General features: G+C 42.4%; 1 protein-coding gene across 6 annotated transcripts in view; it reads right to left on the bottom strand.

Annotated features, from left to right (window-relative positions):
• Positions 1–10852, bottom strand: part of TULP4 (TUB like protein 4) — a 235332-nt gene that overhangs the window by 173967 nt on the left and 50513 nt on the right. The window contains exon 1 of one of the 6 annotated variants that reach the window (XM_032407558.1): positions 8218–8992. The exons of 4 other annotated variants lie outside the window; for them this stretch is intronic. The gene's annotated coding sequence lies outside the window, so the exon portion shown is untranslated. Of the gene's footprint in view, positions 1–2806; positions 2830–8217; positions 8993–10852 lie in introns of those variants that run through there. One more of the 6 variants, XM_032407559.1, reaches the window with a different exon arrangement.

Consider the following 10852-nt stretch of genomic DNA (forward strand, 5'->3'; position numbering starts at 1 on the left):
CTAGTTGAGCGGGCAACCTCAAAAAAGAGGCTCAGACAAGTTATCTGATTGGTTTTTTCACTATGGGTAAAAGCTGTTGCCTGAAGACACAAGACACAAGGGCCTTTAAAAATGCCTCCATCCCTGACTGCAAGCAGGTCAGAGCAAAGAACAGCTGTTTTCATAGCTTTTAAGCTGTCTACTAGTGATAAAGTCCTAGAGAATCCATCTCCAGCAAATCCACCCTCTCTTCCTTCCTACTGCCATCAGTCCAGGCCTGCATCACAACCATAAAAACACTGGACAATGCGGTCCCTAACGTCCCCACACCATCCCACCTTCCAGAGGGCCCTCAGGGTGACCTTTCTAAATTTCAAGGCTATTTGAAGAACCTACACTGTTCTCCCCTGGCCCAGGCAGTCCCCTAGAGGGCTAGTTAAACAGACGAGCTCCACCCAAAACACCTGCCACTTAAAGTCTCTGCATTTATAACCAGTTCCACAGAGATGTTAACGCTGCTAGTCTGGGCACCGGACTTTGCAAACCTCCAGTCTATGGGCTCAAACCCCAGCAAGATCCTTCTCCTCTTCTCCGGCCACACCCTCCGGGCCCAGCCCTGCCTGTGTTACACTGTGGCATCTGGCCATTCCCTGCCCCCCAAAGTCCTGTGTCCTTCCTCTCCTTCATGTCTCCACTCCTTGCCAAGCGCCTACGCACTTCCTTTAAAACCCACCTACGGGGCGCCTGGGTGGCTCAGTCGTTAAGCGTCTGCCTTCGGCTCAGGTCATGATCCCAGGGTCCTGGGATCGAGCCCCGCATCGGGCTCCCTGCTCGGCGGGAGGCCTGCTTCTCTCTCTCCCACTTACCCTGCTTGTGTTCTCTCTCTGGCTGTCTCTCCCTGTCAAATAAATAAATAAAATCTTTAAAAAAAAAAAAAAAAAAAACCCACCTACAACAGCACCTGCCCTGTGAAGCCTCCCACAGCACCTTGCACTACCTTCCATGACAGCACCTACCACGCCGCATTCGAACACTCTTCTCTATGCTCCTAGAGGCTGGGAACCTCTCTCTCTCAGTCCTGGCGTAGAGTTCAGTGTAAACTAGGTACTCAAGTAAAAGTTTATAGGAGGCAGGCAGGAGCAAGGCGGCAGCTACACGTAATTTCCTTGGGATACTCTAATTCAGATGAGTCCTAGTACATGTATTTTGTATGAGTCTATAAATCGAAACCACTAAATTCTCTCAGGACTTCTCTCAAGAAAGCACTTGTACCTGAGGGAAAAAAGTAAAAACAAATGCTATAAAATTCAAATTAACACCATGTCCCTCCTCCTAAAATGCTAATACCACTATATAATATGGCCTCAGTCCCTGTTCTGACGTGGGGCAGCCACAGGTGGAAAAAGCAGACACAACTTCTCAAGACCCAGCTATAGACACACAGGTTTTAAACTATTTAACAGCAGAATCCATGATTATTAAAGCATCCACATTATATATGACAGTGTAAGCGGTCAATTCCCCTGAAATCCTCCTGATGGGGATCCATGAAGTCAAAATTATCTTCATAATAATACTAAGACACATTGTTTGCCTTCTGCACTGTACTGACAGATCTACCAATGGTGCAAAAGCAACAGTGGGTCAGACTCAGCTCGTCAGTACCAGTGACAGCACTGGCGCCAAAATGCACCAGCACTCCTGGGGTTTGTAAAAATGCCAGCTTCACGTAACAATATTCTTGATGAAGAGGCACCTGGGTGGCTTGTCGGTTAAGCGTCCGAATCTTGATTTTGGCTCAGGTCATGATCTCAGGGTCATGAGATCAAGCCCCAAGCGGGGCTCTGTGCTCAACGGGGAGTCTGCTTGATATTCTCTCTCTCCTTCTCCCTCTGCCCCTCCCCCATCTTTCTCTCCTTAAATAATAAATATGGGGGCACTGGGTGGCGCAGTAGGTTAAGTATCCGACTCTTGGTTTCGGCTCAGGTTGAGATCTTGGGGTCCTGAGACGGAGCCCTACATAGGACTCCGCTCTCAGTGTGGAGTCGCCTTGAGATTCTCTCTCCTCCTCCCTCTGCCCCTCCCGCTTGTGCTTTCTATCTAAAATAAATAAATAAATCTTTAAAAAAGAAATAAAATAAAATAAATAAATCTTTTTTTAAAAAAAGAATATTCTTTATGAGGTACAAATTGTTAATTTTATTAAGTCTCAACCATTAGCACATGGTTGGTTAATATTCTGTGTTTCAAACTATCCAGTACCCAGAAAGCATCCCTACTGACTCCTGAAGCACAAGGGTGACACTGGGAAAAGCACCTGTGCTGTCATGTAAATTGCAAGCTGAACTGATGTTTGTTGCACGGAATACCTGGAAAAAACGAATGACAAATGATGGCTTGGGTCTTTGGCAGACACTTTCTCAAACATGAACAAAGGGAGCATGTCACTTTAAGGAAAACAACTGACAGGATATGCTGCCTATAACAAAAGTTGAGCACTCAAGTTAAAATCAGAACTTTGGGAAAACCAGCGTCTATCATTATGAGCTTGACAGCTCCCCAAGGTTTAAAGATACTCTGCATGCAACTGGAGGTAACATTAACAAATGTGAATTTTTTATATTGCATTTCATATTTCATAGTGTATCAGTATTTGGAAGATTCACATAACTTAGTAAATCAATATTTTCCAAATGATCAATGCATGAGGATACAAGTTATGCTTGAGTAAAAGAGCCAACAAGGTGCAAGAAAGACAAAAGGATTTTGATCTAACCAAGTACAAAAAATTCACCAATAACATTTAAAATTCCCTACTGCTACTAACCTTTAAGAAACTGCCACTTGTTAAGTTTTAGTATACTATCAAAAAAAATCCATGATTATCTGAAAGGATTATTAAAATATTTCTTCCTTTTCCGACTACGTATCTGTGTGGTCAGATTTTCTTCATATATTTTAACAAAAACAGCATACTGCAATAGATTGAATGAATGCAGAAGCAGATATAAGAAGCCAGCTATCTTTTATTAAGTCGGACATTAAAAGATATTTTGCCAAAATGTAAAATAATGCCACTCTTCTTGGTAAATGTTTTTAGTAAGAAAATATTATTTTTTTCATACAAAACATATTTAAAACATTTAGGTTTATTATTTTTAAAGGAATTAGTAATTTTTTTTTGAAGATTTTATTTATTTATTCGACAGAGAGAGTGAGAGAGTACAAGCAGGGAGGAATAATAGAGGGAGAGGGAGGAGTAGTAGAGGGAGAGAGAGAAGCAGGCCTCCCGCCAAGCAGGGAGCCTGACATGGGGCTCGATCCCAAGACCCTGAGACCATGACCTGAGCCGAAGGCAGACACTTAATCATCTGAGCCACCCAGGCGCCCCAAGGAATTAGTAATTTTTAAAAATTTCTCAGTTTTAGGGCGCCTGGGTGGCTCAGTTGGTTAAGCGACTGCCTTCGGCTCAGGTCATGATCCTGGAGTCCCTGGATCGAGTCCCGCATCGGGCTCCCTGCTCAGCGAGGAGCCTGCTTCTCCCTCTGACCCTCCCCCCTCTCATGTACTCTCTCTCATTCTCTCTCTCTCAAATAAATAAATAAAATCTTTAAAAAAAAAAAAAAAAAAAATTTCTCAGTTTTAATTTCTAGTATGGTAAATATCAATAGCTAACACGCACATAAACAAAAGCTCTTGTGGGGGTCTTCAACAATTTTTAAGACTATGAAGGGTCCCTGAGACCAAAAAGTTTGAAAACCACTGGTATATGCTAATTCTCCAAAATGTAGGCCTTCAATAACTATTATACTAAAGTATGTAGGATAAACTTCTGTAGTAAAAGCATAAACAAAAGTGTTTCATTTTATATATGTGGCTATGGTTTTTAACCCAACTTTTAAAATTATAAAGCACTATATAGGCTAAACAAATAAGGCAGGTATTTTAAGAAAAAATGACATACTACTTTATGATGACTCAAATGAGTAATGGATACAAAAATCAACAACAAAATACCACAACTGTGGTGTTCTGGTCACTGAAAGGCTGGCACCTCTTCTAGCGACACCACGGACAGAAATCAATGATGCTGCACACTTCCCTTCCTTCAGAGGATGAGAAAATGAAGACATAACTGATCAGCTTCTGAGAGCAGTTCACTATCAATTCAACACTCCTAAGTAAAAGGTGTGATATAGAAAGATTAAAAAGCAACTATTCAACTGAAAGCAGGGATTCCAACAGTATTTTACACCCATGCTCATGGCAGCATTATTCACAATAGCCCAAAGGTTTCCGGAAGCCAACCCAGTGTCAACAGACAGATGAACAGATAAACAAAACATGGTCTACACATACAGTGGAGTATGATTCCGCCTTCAGAAGAAAGAACTTACTGGGGCGCCTGGGTGGCTCAGTCAGTTAAGCGTCCAACTCTTGATTTCAGCTCAGGTCATGATCTCAGGGTCTCGAGACTGAGCCCCTCACAAGATTCTCTCCCTCTCCCTCTGCCCCTTACATGCGCACATGCTCTCTCGAAAAAGAAGAAGAGGAAGAGGAGGAGGAAGAGAAGGAAGAGAAGAAGAAGGAGGAAGAGGAGGAGAAAGAGGAGGAGGAGGAAAAGGAGGAGGAAGAGGAAGAAGAAGAAAGAACTTTCTGTTGGACACACACTCCAACACGGATCAACCATGAAGACATCTGCTCAACGAAATAACAAGGCGGTCAGTCACATAACGACAAATCTTGTAAGTACACTTTTATGAAGTACTTAGAAGAGTCAAATTCATAGAGACTGAAAGTAGAATGGCAGCTGCCAGGGGTTGGGGGTGAGGGGACTGGGGAGCTGTTATTTCATGGGTACAGCATTTCTGTGGGGATGATGAAAACATTTTTAGAGATGGGCAGTGGCAATGACTGCAAAATAATGTGAATGTACTTAAGGCCACTGAGTTGTCTAAAGTGATTAAAATGGTAAGTTTTGTTATGTATATTTCACCTTAATTTTAAAATCAAATTAAGAGGGGCACCTGGGTGGCTCAGATGGTTAAGCATCTGCCTTCGGCTCAGGTCATGATCCCAGGGTCCTGGGATCAAGCCCCACATCAGGCTCCTGGCTCAGTGGGGAGCCTGCTTCTCCCTCTCCCTCTGCCTCTCTCCCTGCTCATGCTCTCTCTATCTCTGTGTCTCAAATGAATAAATAAAAGCTTTAAAAAAAAAATAAAATAAAATTAAGAAAAGAAATTATTCTTTCTAAGACTTCTAAAGACTTTTTTTTTTTTTAAAGATTTTGTTTATTTATTTGAGAGAGAGAATGAGATAGAGAGAGCATGAGAGGGGGGAGGGTCAGAGGGAGAAGCAGACTCCCCGCTGAGCAGGAAGCCCGATGCGGACTCGATCCCGGGACTCCAGGATCATGACCTGAGCCGAAAGCAGTTGCCTAACCAACTGAGCCACCCAGGCGCCCGACTTTCTAAAGACTTTCTAAGAAAAGTCAATAATGGATTGAAAGTAAATACTCCTAAATTTGGCATTATGATATTTTTTACCCTAAACACTGTAATACAGGCCCAGACCTGCTTTTGGTAATTAGAGCTTATTTTCAGACTCTTCCTATAAACCACTGAAAAATCCATCCCTGCTTTTTGGAGATTACAATCTTAAATAATACATGTGTCTGACTGAATTAATAACCCGACAGTGGCGTAAGAGTCAGTAAAATTACGAGATGCTTCCCACTCTAACTTTCCATACTATCCAGTTCTTAATGGCAAATTAGGAGCCCCAGAATTCGGAAAAGTACAATTTAGGAACAGAATGGTACACTGTTCAGAAGAGGAAACCCTGCAGGAATTAGACACTCCCAGATTAATCAACCAACAAATCTTAACTGAGTATTATGCAAAAGCCCCTGTGCTACATTCTCTGCCTCCCTTGTCTGTAATTAGATACTTTATTTTCTAACTAGAGTTATTTCACTATAGTTTATTTTGTTCTGATTCCTACTTTCCACCAACATAGATAAAATTCACTAGTGGGGGGGTGGGGAGAAAAATACATCTTTGGTTTATTTTTTAATCATCTGAATTAACATTAGAGATCAGAGATAAAATAAATTAGGAAAGATATTTTCCATTTCCACGATTTTGATAGAAATATATCCACTGAAAGTTGTAAGAAAGCAACCACTCAGGGCGCCTGGGTGGCTCAGTCATTAAGCGTCTGCCTTCAGCTCAGGTCATGGTCCCAGGGTCCTGGGATCGAGCCCCACATCAGGCTCCCTGCTCAAGTGGGAAGCCTGCTTCTCCCTCTCCCACTCCCCCTGCTTGTGCTCCCTCTCTCGCTGTCTGTCAAATAAATAAACAAAATCTTTAAAAAAATAAAAAATAAAATAAAAATTAAAAAAGAAAGCAACCACTCTGGGGTATTAGCTAGGACTACTGAAGATGTGAGTACTCGGCCAACAGGGATCCCACTCCTGAACGTGTGCACTAGACACATTGCTCCCCGGTACTCCCTGCTAGAGTAGCAGTATTGTGTACATGAGCCAAAACAACGGTACCAGCCTGAATGGACAGAGTGTATCAGATTCAAACAACAGAATTCCATAAAGCAATGTAAATGAACACAATATAGAACATGGGTGAATTTCACAAACATAATGTTGAGTAAAGGGATCCCACGAAAAAATATGTACAATATGAATCCATAAAGTTCAAAACAGGCCAAACTAATTTTATCAGTTAAGACTGCACACAAAGATAGTATAACTAAAATTTTAAAGGCGAGAAGATAACACAAAGCAGCACAGCGGTGACCTTGGGGTGCAGACTGTGAATGGGAAGGGGCACACACACAGGGGTGTTGCTAGGGTGCTGGCAATATCCCATGCTCTGATTGGGGTGGTGGTTATAGTGTGCTAACTCTGTAATTATTTTTTACTATCTATATGTCGAACATATTCAACATGTATGATATATCTCACAATGAACAGGTTTAATAGGCTATGAACTAGATTAGGCACCAATCCTTTGAGATTTTTAGAAAACTTAAATCAACCAGTAAGAAAGAATTTTAAAAATTATTATATCCAACCTTAACAAGCACTCTCCCAACCTACAATATCCTAATAAAGTACCAAAGACACTAAGTTCTCAAACTAAGAAGGCATCCACAAAGAAAATGCATATAAAATAAGTAATGAATGGAGATAAAATTTTAGAATAAAGTTCTATTTCTTTCTAAAGAATAAAAATTTAAGAGAATGGTTAGGCAGAAGACTGAGATGAAAAGCAAAAAGTCAATTTCAAGAAAAAATATACAGATGCTAGATGAATACAAAGCAGAGAGAAAAAACACAGTAGAAACTTTTGGATAAAAATGTTTCAAACATCCTAAAGTTTAAGTTTTTGATTACAGAGCTGTCTGGAGACGGAGTGAAGAAAAGGAAAGGAAAATGAGTATTCCTACGCGATGACAGAAATAAACCCATCCCAATTTCTCCTTTTTGCTGTCCCTCATCTACCGTCTGGGATTCCGCTCTATGCCCAGGTGGCTCTGCCCGTGCCCGGGTCTCCACTGGCTGCCCCCTTTCCACAACGGGCGGCAGACCCTGATCCCTCCATCTCTTAACTAAAGTAACTACAATGACCTGCCTCTAACACAGTCACTCTGTTCCCTGGGGAATTTTCCAGGGCCCACAAACATCCACCTAGCCCAAAGCAGTTCTAACTGGTTCCTAATTAGTTTCAATAGCTGCCTGGAGGCTAATTCAAATTTGCCTTCCAAGACTGCCTTTTAAGGCAGGGATACTCTCAGTAGTGACTGTCCTGTGGCTACCTACACATGAACAACTATAACCGTGAAAACATCACAACACCACTGCAAAGGTAACGGAGTTCAATCACGATCTAATATATTTATTGTGTTATCACTTTCCAGCCCTGAATTCTCAAAACATGCTAGTGAGATAATGAAGATGTGTGTGCATGGTTATGCCCAGGATTATTCAAAAGATGTGTGCTTGGGCGCCTGGGTGGCTCAGTTGGTTAAGCAACTGCCTTCGGCTCAGGTCATGATCCTGGAGTCCCGGGATCGAGTCCCACATCGGGCTCCCTGCTCAGCAGGGGGTCTGCTTCTCCCTGTGCCCTCTTCCCTCTCATGCTCTCTGTCTCTCATTCTCTCTCTCTCCAAGAAAAAAAATCTTTAAAAAAAAAAAAAAAAAAAAAGATGTGTGCTTACCACAAGTGTATTCATGTCCAATCATTTTCCCATTGACGTGCACCGTCCATTTTAGAGATGCATTCCTCAGAAGGCTTCTGTCTTGTTCCGAACAGCCCCAGCTCCTTAGATGTAGTACACGAAAGCACTGTGCAGACTCACATGAAAAGGGTCTTTTCTGCCTGTGGTAGAGCTATCTTTCTGTTTCATTCATCATATCTACTAAAAAACAAACTCCTACACTCCAATCTTTATCCGACCTGCAATACCCACCAGTACTGCATTTAAGGAAATGTTCAATAAGGTACTAAGCACGCTACAGAGCTCAGTCTTCTAAGCAAAAGGGAAATAAATGCTGACTGATGAGGTTCTCTGTACAGACCCCGGGTCAACACCAGCCGCTCAGCATCTGGGTCTCCTGAAAGCCTACGGCTGACAGGCACCAAAGTACCTATGAGTGAAGAGTTCAAGGAAGGAAGCTGGGGGTCCGCTGCTGTGCTCAGAGAACAGCAAAGACGTACATTTTCAGTGAAAGCTACTCCCTATTTATTTTCTATGCCTCATTTCAACAGCCAGTTCTAAGAACATGAACATCTCTCTACCTATACATAGAGGAGGATATGGAGGCTGTAAGACAAACCTCTTGATTAGCAGTTTCAATGAGAGTGGGGGCGAGACACTCCTAAGAGTGAATGTGTACCTGAAACCTGGTTGTCGAAATACTGCGGTGCCATATACAGGGCTCACTAGTACCAAAGGTCATGGACCTTACTTAAAAAAGGGAGACCATTTTATTATTTTTCCAAGTGATAAAGACTGAAAGATATGATAATTCCCAGTGTCATATAGGTGTAGAGAAATGGGAAAACAATGTGGTAATATAATTCAAAAGACTTAAAATGGGGGCGCCTGGGTGGCTCAGTTGTTAAGCGTCTGCCTTCAGCTCAGGTCTTGATCCCGGGGTCCTGGGATCGAGCCCCGCACCGGGCTCCCTGCTCAGCGGGAAGCCTGCTTCTCCCTCTCCCACTCCCCCTGCTTGTGTTCTGGCCCTTGCTAACTCTCCCACTGTCAAATATATAAATAAAATCTTAAAAAAAAAAAAAGGCTTAAAATGTTGCAAACCTTTTGACTCAGCAGTTCTACTTCTGGAAATTTATCACAAGGAGATAATGTTGAATCGTGCAAAGATTTAGCTGTAAAGATTTCCACCACAGCATTTTCATATATTGATTCAGTAAGAGTTGGTACAGACATAAAATGGAATCCTATGCAACCACTAGTAATTATACTGTAGAAGACTATGGAGTAACATGGAAACACGTTCTCAATAACTCATGTAAAAAGTAAAATTACAGGTTATACTTCCAGGATGCTCTGAAGGGCTTGCCCACTACTATATCACTCGATCTTGGGTAAATTACAACAGACATAGTTTTTTGTTGGACTTGCAGGAAAGTATGAGAAATCTCCAAGGAAGGCACAAACATATGAGAAAGCCAGGGTTATCTGGCAAATGCACATATAAGACACATATATGTCCAGAATTGTCTGGACAAATGCAGATATAAACACTGGAATCAGAATTAGGATGCCTCAGCATCCCAGTTTGCCCAGAACTGTCCCAGTTTTACCCTGGAAGTCCCATATCCCAGGAAATCCCTCTGTCCTGGGCAAACCAGACAGTTGGCCACCCTATCAGATATCCAAACTTTGGTCCAACCTCAAGGTGGAGAGCCTGAATCACACACATTCTGCAGGGCCCACAAAGGAGGCTAACGCTATCTCAGACTTCTAGCACTCCATGGTTGTGGGTTGGAGCAAATGCAAATCTTGTCTGCATGAAAACATTCCCAATTTAGGACCTAACGATTCCCAAAGATGAGGTTCAACCAAAAATCAGTTACCAATCATACAAACATACAAAGAAAAGAAGTCATTTAAAAAAAAAGGGGGGGGGGGTGCCTGGGTGGCTCAGTAGTTAAGCGTCTGCCTTCGGCTCAGGTCATGATCCCGGGGTCCTGGGATTGAGCCCCGCATCAGGCTCCCCGCTCCATGGGAAGCCTGCTTCTCCCTCTCCCTCTCCCCCTGCCTGTGTTCCCTCTCACTGTGTCTCTCTCTGTCAAATAAATAAAATCTTAAAAAAAAAGAAGTCATCACAAGTTGTCTGTAGAAACAACAAATTTAGATCCCTTGGATCCAACTTCAGAAAGTGGCATGAACATAAACAGAATTTAAAATAATTTAAGTTTAGAATTTAGATTTGGATTTCTGGGTTCCAGTCTTCCATAAAAGCAGCCTAGAAATCATCACTCTGTCCTAATAGAACAGAAAAATCAACTCTTCTGAGATCTGTAAGAAAAGTGAGTCACCCACTGCACCTAAAACTGGAAAAGTCCAAAGGCTAATATGAAGAATTACACTTACCAGAGCAGAAACCAGTGAGCTAAAACCTCTATGGAAACCAGCCCCAGGGTAGGGAAACCTGAACTGTAATTGATGGACTGCTGGAGGTTCAGTGTGGCCGAGTTTGAGAGAGAAAAACGTCAGGGGACCCAGCCACTGGGGCCCCTAGACTCTTGTGAGTTTTACCTCTAGGAGCTCACTAGATCCCCACGGTAAATATCAGAGGAAAATCGCCTGTGCTTCCAGCGGGGGG

The sequence above is a fragment of the Phoca vitulina genome, unplaced genomic scaffold (assembly GCF_004348235.1).
Source record: "Phoca vitulina isolate PV1807 unplaced genomic scaffold, GSC_HSeal_1.0 scaffold9, whole genome shotgun sequence".
Classification (NCBI taxonomy): domain Eukaryota; kingdom Metazoa; phylum Chordata; class Mammalia; order Carnivora; family Phocidae; genus Phoca; species Phoca vitulina.